This window comes from Musca autumnalis, unplaced genomic scaffold (genome assembly GCF_047663935.1).
Source record: "Musca autumnalis isolate F117 unplaced genomic scaffold, ASM4766393v1 scaffold_3, whole genome shotgun sequence".
NCBI lineage: Eukaryota > Metazoa > Arthropoda > Insecta > Diptera > Muscidae > Musca > Musca autumnalis.
This window is the reverse complement of record NW_027411866.1, coordinates 32,074,960-32,083,323: the sequence shown is the minus strand read 5'-3', so window position 1 is coordinate 32,083,323 and position 8,364 is coordinate 32,074,960.

The window sequence follows — 8,364 nt, the reverse complement described above, 5'->3', positions numbered from 1 at the left end:
GGTCGAAACACCAATAGAACATTTGTTCCAGTAATTATGACACGCAATGAAATCTTTAGTTCTGTCAAAATAGACATTGAAATAGCAAAAATTTCCAAATTTCTAACTTTTCTAACTTTTTTTGTACACATGGGATGGATGGGACTTTTAAGACGTTGCTTCTAAAAGCTATCCATCCAAATTCAGCTTTGTGGGAATTTCTGCTATTTCCACCTTACACGCATGTCTATTTTGACTGGACTATTTATGTCCATTTCCAAAGTACAAGAGTACTTTTGAAAAAGTTTCGGGACTGAGATATCAAATGTCAAATTACGGGCTGTTCAGTCAAAAAATGTAACTAAAACTCTCAAAATACCGAAAACCGGGAGGTATCATTCATGGTACCTAAACACAGACCTATGTTACACAATTTGTGGTGCAGAAGTGTGGTGACCCCTAAGAACCTCAAATGCAAATTAAAAATTGGGTAAAATATTCGGTTTAATATTTTCATGACATTGCAGAATTTTCGATTTTCCAGTTCATTACTTATTTCCACATAATTTTTAAATTGTAGCTAAAATCCTCAAAACACCGAAAATCGGAAGGTACTGTTATATGGTGGAGGTATAAAAACGAATAGAATAATTACACTGTGTAACATTTTTGAGCCAATCGCGTGCAAACAACTTCTTTCCAGAATTTTATGAAAGTAAAGGACCAACAGGCAAAAACCATATTTGGGTTTTGTTTTCTTAGATCGGGTTCGGTTTTTATGGCCTCATCTAAACATGGTTAAAAATCGAATTTTTAAAACAAATCGGGGCTGTATCTCTGAAACCAATACGAATCTGGTTTTGACATCTGCAGCAAACTTGTAGATAAGAGCAAGAAGAAAATATTTGGAGGAATAGTGAACTCGAAAACTGCATTTATTGCCTCAAATTTTATAATATATGTAAAAATTCTATAATTTGTGTATATTTCGCAGCGTATCTCCCAAAATGTTAAATTCTTCTTAATGTTACCTTTTGGGAAAATATTCTCTGGAATGTAATACACAACTCTTCAGAACATTATATTGTTGTAAAATGCCTCTATCGCCTTGTTTAAAGCGAATTTTTCAACAACAATTTGGTAAATATTTCAATAATTCATTGAAATCCCCAACATGAGAATAAACAGCCTGTGTGAACATTGTTTGAAATAGGTTTTGTAAAAGGTATGTTATGAAATATCCCTTAAACAACGTGAAATAAAAATTTTAGAGTTTCAGAATATTCTGAAGAATTGATGGTCACATTATTTGGATAATTTTTAGAATGGTCACTTGTTTCAACATCCAACAGTTCAGTTGTTACTGACCAGAATTTCAGAAATTATGTAAACTTTTCTATATTTTAATGAGTTTGATGCGCTAGATGCAGCTTTTCCTAGTTCATCTGTTTGACACATAAGTTCTACTACTTTAGGGCTACAATATTGCTGAAGACTGCAAAGCAAAATTCTTATTGCTTTCGGAGATAAAGGTCCGATCACTGGAAAAAAGTCTCATTTTAGGTCGGTTTAGATGAGGCCATAAAATCTAAACCCGATCTAAGAACACAAAACCCAATTATGGTTTTTGTAGTCTCAATATGTACTTTCAGAAAATGGCCATTAGAAGTTGTTTGCATATCCAGTGTTGCACAGTGTTATTCGTAGTCACGAAAGGAAAATAGTTACTCAATTTTAGTTCAGAATATTTCATAATGGAGGGTATAAAAAATCGGCCCGACCGTACTTAACTATTTTTACTTGTTTGTATTGAATATCTGTTACAATTATTATACAATCGCCCACGATCCCCCACATAACCCGTGCGAAATTTGCCATGTCAAAAAATTCAATATAGGATATTCTTGCAGATTCTATGATAGAACATTTTATTTTAAAGCAATATACTAAAATACATATTTACACCCACTGTTTTAAGCGCCCATTGACAAAAGATCTAATAAAATCAAACTTATAGACTCTTACGCCCCAATATGTTCAGTAATTATACCCTCCACCATATGGAGGGTATAACTAAATTTGTCATTCCGTTTGTAACACATCGAAATATTCGTCGGAGATCCTATAAAGTATATATATTATTGATCAGCATAAAATTCTATATCGATTTAACCACGTCCGTCTTTCCGTCCGTCTGTCTGTTGAAATCAAGATACAGCTCGCAATTTTAAAGATAGAGAGACAATATTTGGAACGGAAGTTTTTATCACTTGCAGGATGGTTGGTATTGAAAATGGGATATATCGGTCCGCGTTTTGATGTAGCCCCCGTAGAACGGTACCTCCAGATTTTCGGTATTTTTAAGGTTTTAGCTTCATTATCCTACCAAAATGGCGGAAATTTGGTATTTAGTTACCGTTGAGTGAATAAAACTTTCCACCTTTCCACACATTCATATAACCCCGGTAGAACGGTACCTCCCGATATTCCGTATTTTGGAGGTTTTAGCTTCATTATCCAACCAAAATGGCAGAAAGTTGGTATTTAGTTATCGCTGGGTGTGTAGAACGTTCCACCTGAAATTTTTTGGTATAGGTTCACGCCTTCATATAGCCCCCATAGAACGGCACCTCCCGATATTCGGTATTTTGAAGGTTTTAGCTTCATTATCCCATCAAAATGGTTAAAATTTGGTAATTAGTCTTCGTTGAGGATACAAAACGTTCAACCTAAAATTTGTTGGTATAGGTCCACTCCTTAATATGGTCTCCATAGAACGGTACCTATTTTGAAAGTTTTAGCTTCATTACCCCACCAAAATGGCTGAAATTTGGCCGAAATGACTGAAATCTGTTATTTAGTCTTCCATAAGGATATAAATTATTTCAGAAAGGATTTATTAGTATACGTCTTCATATATCCACCATAGAAGCATACCTCTAAATTTTGGTATTTTTTAGGTTTTAACCACATTATTTTACAAAAATATTGGTATTTGCCTTTTTCATAAACGAAGGGAAACGAATTTTTCCATTTTACTTCAATACAACTCGTGGTGGAGGGTATAACAACTTCGGTCCGGCCGAACTTAACGCCGTTCTTACTTGTTTATTTATAATACTGCAGCAGAGAACGAAGCTCATCATTCACTTAAAACGATAACGTATTGAACTGGCATTCACAATGGTGCCAAAAAACTTATTCCACTTCCGCAAAAGAATTCACAAAACATATTCAATATTGAAAGCAGAATTTTTTCTCACATTTAACAAAGAGCTTCGTGGCATATTTTTTCTGTAAAAATAACACATTTTGTATGTATTTAAAATGTACATTTCTGCCGGATGCCAGGGTTAAGGTTCATGTAAATAATGTTGGGTATTTACTAATAGGGAAGATGGATGGTAGTGATAGAATTATAAATATTTTTGTGGGTAAACGGTAGCGAATGATGATATGATATCATATGATATCGATACACTACAGTTTACTAAAAACTAAGGATGTCAGTAATTGTGCTGAAGACAATAAGTACATAAAATGTAAGATTTACAAAGAATTTACTTTCAATCTATATAAAATTGAAATTTGTCTGTTTGTTTGTTTGTTTGTGCCTTATAGACTCGAAAACCGCTGAACAGATCTAAATCATTAGGAATACTTATAGACAGAAAGGCTTTCGGAGGAGTGTTACCTCCTGAAACATACAAAAATACCATAGTAGCTCCATAACAATAACGTTAATATAATTATGGCATTCCATTATATTTTATCGTAGTCGGGGCAGCAAAGCGCACCGAGTTCAGCTAGTAATATATAAATGAGAAAACTAGTGTCCCTACTTAGGCTACGGCCCAAGGTAATCATTCAAAATGCCAATACGCGTATTTTCTATTTATCGATCCACTCTCAAAATCGGCGCGATTTTTCTTGTAATTGTAGGACAAAAATTATTTTTTTGGTCCATGGCTTAAGGTCAAATGATACTGGCAAAAGGCCACTGAACTGAAATTCTATGAGAATAGCTATCGCCTTCCAGTAAGACGGTTTTAAAAACGTATATGAAAATAACAGCGTGCCTTACAAGACTCTTCTTACATCTTTTATGACAATGCGTTTATTTTGAGAAAACTTTTCTTGAAACTTATCTAAACCCTTAAAAGCAACTAATCTGATGCTAAAATTATGTTACCCTTCTCCAGATATCATATGGTTGTAGAGACTTTACGAGTACTTTTTTAAATTCAAACAATGAACGGTTTATTTTATTTTTATTTGGAGCGGATGGTCAAGTAACAAACACAACAAAACTAAAATCCTGGACTTTTGACCCTCATACTTTTCTAACAAACAGTTACATACTTTTTTATTGGAACAAATTTTGCATTCGATTGTCGATTTAGGATTTGCGGAGATTTTCGTTTTTTCATTCAACATGTTCAGCAATATTGAGAAAAATATCGTCCGAGATAAAAACAATTTTTTTGGTACAAAAACATCAGGTTCTATGTGTTTGTAATAAAAATAAAGAAGGCACTCTGTGGTGAACATTAACGTTTTTACAGTTTTTTTTTATTATTTTATGCTTCGTTTACTGTCTGTTTAGTTCAAATTTAGTAACTCATTTTTAACACAGTTGTAGTTGACCAATCGAACTAAAACTTTGCACACTTTTCAGATTTGGACGACAATATATGAATATGAAATCAAAACCAATATGGGTACATTTTTTCCTATAGCCTCATATTACGATACTACCCGATTTCAGGTATTTTGAGGGTTTATCTTCATTATTAGCCCGAATTGACTGTAACTTGACATTTTGGAGTTCCCAATGGTACAGACACTTCAGACACTGTGGTACAATGGTATGCTCACCCGGCTTGCATGCTAAGGATCGTGGGTTCGATTCCCCGGACAGGCAACATCAACAATTTTCAACAGTGGCAAAATACCCCTCAGTAATGTTGGTATTACAGCCATGCAAAACTTCTCTACAAGTGGTGTCTTAAGACACGCCGTTTGAACTCGTCGATAAGCAGTAGGTCCCATATCATTGAGCTAATATGAATCGGGGTGCACTCATTGATATAAGAGAAGTCTCCCTTGTGCCGCCTGGGATGTTTGTGGAACAATTATTATTACATATGTATTAGAAAGGTTTTGATGAGAAATTATTTTTGAGTAATTATATTAATTTGGAGGGTTGGCGTTTTTTTGTTTGGGATGACGACTTCTATTTTGTTTTTCAAAATAGTCAGGCTTAATCCCATAGTCGTTGTTTTAATATTTTATTAAAACAACTTTAATTTATTAGTGGGAAAAAATTCGCGATGTTTACCAAGGGGTAAGGCAGGGAATACTATAGTTTCAGATCTCACCACAGATCTTCATCAGTTCCCTTGTTTTTTGTTTTTCAACAAGAAACTTTTTATACCCAAGTGTCAATTGCTAGCTCAAGGTAGGTGCGCCAAGAAACGCTCTGATCGAGAATTTCTTTGGCACTACCTAAACTCTAGCAACTTCACTTGCAAACAAAACCAAATCTTTCCCACTGCTATGCGTTCGTCGATTCTTGACGAAAAAACACATAACTAATTTGTTGGTACTGCATACTACAGCAATAAACAAATTTTCGACGGTGCCCGGTCTCACAATTAGGAGGGTTGGCGTTTCTTGTTTGGGATGACGATGATGTTTCGGTTTTGCCAAAATCATTTCAAAATTTCGACACGAGTCAAGTTGAAATCACAAAACAAAAATAATTCTGCGGTAGCTAATACTGGTTATATGTACGGAAGAAAGCTACAAACTTTTTGAAGTAAAACGCGCCAACACTCATTCATTTAACGCCGCTGAAACACTCACAGAAATGACATTTGGCCAAGTATCTTCACATGAAAATGAAAATGCTTTTAAATCGTAATACATTTTGTACTGGAAATGCCAGTAGCAAACGGAAGAGTGAATTTGTCAAATCAAAATTATTTAGGGCTGTGACGGGGAAAAAGAATTGAAGAAGAACATGTAAGATTTATCGAAAAGAATAATTAAACGGAGTATACACCATCAGATTTTCAGAAATAACTATTGCTGTTAAACTACGCAACAATCAAAAATATTTTGAAGTTGCTTGATGACTGTCAAAAATGAACGGCCACACTGGCAAGCAACCGATATTTGAGCAAAAATCGACAGTCGACAGCCAAAACAAAAAGTTGTTATCGAAAAGTTTTCTATAGAGAAAACTTTCCCATGGAGGCAAATTACTATCTATAATGTTTCAAAAGAAAAAATAGTTGCCTATAATTGTTCTATAGAGAAAATGTATTTCCACATTTTTTCTAGGTTCATTTGACTTCTCGAGTCGTAGGCCGAGACTTCTCTGTTATGTTGGTACAGTGACTACTCCCTGGAAAACTTAAAATATTATTTGAAAAGTTTGCATTTTATTTCGAAATAATTATTTTGTGATAAATTTCCCTTAATATTCCACATTACACACTTCCTTTGTCATAAGATTTCATACATTTCGTCGAGGCTGTAATAGATTTTTTGCAACAGTTCAGAAAATATATCATCGTTCGGAACTCCGCTTAAAAGATCGTGTTATAATCCAACAGACGGAGAGGGATTTTATTTTCGGTTCTAAAGAAAAAAGCCCCAGTCCCTTTCCCTCTCACTTGTTTCAGGTATCAGTTTTTATACCATATCGCTCATTTACTCAAAGAGTGACACATCTCAAAAAATCAAGTTTCGAGAAAAACGCGTTTTAAATTGGAGATGGAAATTTAATTTCCCAACTTAATACGGTTATTACAGAAGAAATTAAATAACTACTTGGGGATAAAATTTTGGAAAGAGCTAGCCAGATATTAGTGCTAAATTTCTGTGCAAGATCAAACATGATTGGACGCGTTTATTGTTCCATACATTCAAAAAACTTTTTTGTTGATTTGTGGCACACTCGTAGTTAATTAAACGTAACTCAATGAGTTTTAGAGATATCAGCATGAAATTATGACACAAGATAAAGTAAAGGTCGTAAAAAAAAATATAAATTGTTAACTCAGAAAGAGGTTTTTTGAGTTATGCCCCTATTTGAGTAAATGAGCGATATGATTGAATTCCCCGTTGTAATATTATATTTTTTGGTGGCATTATCTGTGGTCTCGCCTTGAGTCTTATGGCTGTGATGTCCGCTTTATACCTTACATGGAAATTGTTTATAGTGCCTGGTGTAGTACTTATTGCCCTGTAGATGTCACCTTTTTAATTTTTTTAATTCGACTCGTGGTTATAGCGAACGTCCAAAGCTCGACCTTTCATCTTCCATTTTCGATTTTCCTACAAATGTTTCCATAAATTACTTTTTGGAATTACAGTATCTCTTGATAAAGGTGTAAAAATCCAAAATCGATCTTTGATTGATATGATAGACCCATAGTTCGAAAGGAATGCAAAAACTGAAATGTCGAATAGTTGAAATGTGTGTCAAAATTATTCCTGCACAACAACTTCTATTAACCATTTTTCAAAGTGCATGCTTTTTTCAACAAAAAAAGTGATATCCGGATCTTGAAATCTTCAATTGTGTTAACACATCCCTGATTCACCAATTTTTCTATAATCTGCAACTTAATAATGTGAATGTAATCGATTTAGTGTGTGGCAAATATTGCCTCGATGGGATATGAATGAAATCGACAAAATGTAACATACAAACAAAACCATATGTTTATACCCTCAGCCTTTAGGCTAGGAGGGTATATACACTTTGATACGATGAAAATGTGCCTCATCGAAATAATGGTTTTAGACCCCAAGTATGTTTGGACGAAATGTGTTTCAGACAATTTGGAGTCGATCTAGCCATGTCCGTCCGTCTGTCGGTCTGTCTGTCTGTCCTGCTGGCTGGAGCGCACGATAACTCTCGAACGGATGAACCGATTCGGTTAAAATTTTGACTTTCGTAATATTTTGCCCAACTTAGTTTAAGGTCGAAGATGAGCTACATCGGTCCACTCCTTCCGGTACCTCCCCCACAAAAGTTCGAAAATGTTCGGAAAGTTTGTGCGCACGATAACTCTTGAAGGGAGTGACCGATTTGGTCCATACTTTGCATAGTGTAAACTTTCTACCAGAGTAATATGAGGTTCCAATATGGTCTCAATAGGTCCACTCCTTCGGGTACCTCCCACACAAAATTTCGGAAAAATTCAGTTTAGGGCCATCTCTCGAATCGCTTTGATTTTTGTTTTAGCAAGTTGTATTCACTGCCCTCCATACGATGGTACAAGTTTTATCAGGGGCAAGTCCATACTTCCTGAGAAAACAGCATGAAAGTTGCAAAAAACCTTTATGACACCGTGTAATGTGGTTGGA